The sequence below is a fragment of the Dipodomys ordii genome, unplaced genomic scaffold (assembly GCF_000151885.1).
Source record: "Dipodomys ordii isolate 6190 unplaced genomic scaffold, Dord_2.0 Scaffold84, whole genome shotgun sequence".
NCBI lineage: Eukaryota > Metazoa > Chordata > Mammalia > Rodentia > Heteromyidae > Dipodomys > Dipodomys ordii.
Genome location: NW_012267300.1, coordinates 6,207,897 through 6,209,497, shown reverse-complemented (window position 1 = coordinate 6,209,497; position 1,601 = coordinate 6,207,897).

The window sequence follows — 1,601 nt, the reverse complement described above, 5'->3', positions numbered from 1 at the left end:
TTTTTTGTGGGACCTGGGTGCTGTCCCTCAGCTCTTCAGCTCAAGGAGAGTGCTCTACCACTTGAGCCACAGCACCATCTCCAGTTTTCTAGTGGTTTATTGGAGATAAGAGTCTTACAGACTTTCCTGCCCAGGCTGGCTTTGAACCCCAGTCCTCAGATCTCAGCCTCCTGAGTAACTAGGATTACAGGCGTGAGCCATCGGCACCCAGGTAGCCTCCCACTTTTGATCTTCCTCCTGCCTGTCTCTGCAGTGTTGAGACTACAGGTATGGTATACACTTACCCCCAGTTTTATTCTTGGTAACCCACATTTGAACCCTTGGCAATCAGTCCTGTCCAGAGTAAAGAGCTGAAGTCTTTTGTCATAGCCTGCCTCTTATCTTGTGACTCTGCTCTAGAGATACAGAAAGGATTCAATTCTTCCTTAATTTCTCCATCTCAGGACTAGTGTCTGTGGTGAAAATTGGGTGGCAAACTAGATTAACCTTTTGTTGTACCCTTGGCACCACCTCATGAATCTTTCACTATCATCGGTAAATATTAAACAGGAACATTAAAGAGGAGCAATCTCTCAGCAAATAAGAGAAAGCATGCTCTTGTGATGCAGGTATACTTGAGCGCAGCCAATGACATGGGGTGGTGATGGCTGGGATTACTCTTAGCTACGAGCTATTCTTCTAAGTCACTTTTACTATTTTTCCCTTGAAAGAAGCAGAACAGAATATTGGCAAGAACAATCTTGAGGAACCACAGAGCTGGACAGATCAGCACAGATCTAAAAAAGAAAGAGCCCATGTTAGGAACAGGCCAAAATCAGAGAAAGAAGCAAAAGGCAGGCCAGGTGTCAGTGGCTCATGCCTGTCATCCTAGCTACCCAGGAGGCTGAGATCCAAGTTTCAAAGTTTGAAGTCATCCAGAACAGGAAATTCCAAGAGACTTATTTCCAACTAACCACTAAAAAGCCAGAAGTGGAGGTAGGGCTCAAGTGGTAGAGCACTAGCCTTGAGAGAAAAAGCTAAGGGACAGAACTTAGATCCTAAGTTCAAGCCCCAGTACCAGCACATGTGCACGTGCATGCGTGCACACACACACACATACACACACACACACACACACACACGCACACACACACACAATCAGATAACCAAATAGATGAAGATCCCTAAAGTAAAAGAACCCAAGGGATGGATGCAAAACTACACAAGTTTGCCTGGTTTTCCCACACATGCAGCAGCCTGGTGACAGACTTTCCTGGTTTTTGTTTTCATTAATAAGAGTTAAAAAGAAGCAATCTCATGTATAGTACAAGTAATACAGTCTCAGGACATCCCTCAAAAAAAATAGTGCGGGCTGGGAAGGTGGCTCAGTGGTAGAGCGCTTGCCTTGCATGCATGAGGCCCTAGGTTCGATTCTTCAGCATCACATAAGCAAAAAGAAAAAAGCTGGAAGTGGTGCTGTGGCTCAAGTGGTAGAGCACTAGCCTTGAGCTGAAGAGCTGAGGGACAGCACCCACGCCCAGAGTTCAGGCCCCACGACCAGACCCAAAAAAAAAAAAAGAAAGCCAAGCAAGTGTGAGGCTTTGAGTTCATATTGATATAGA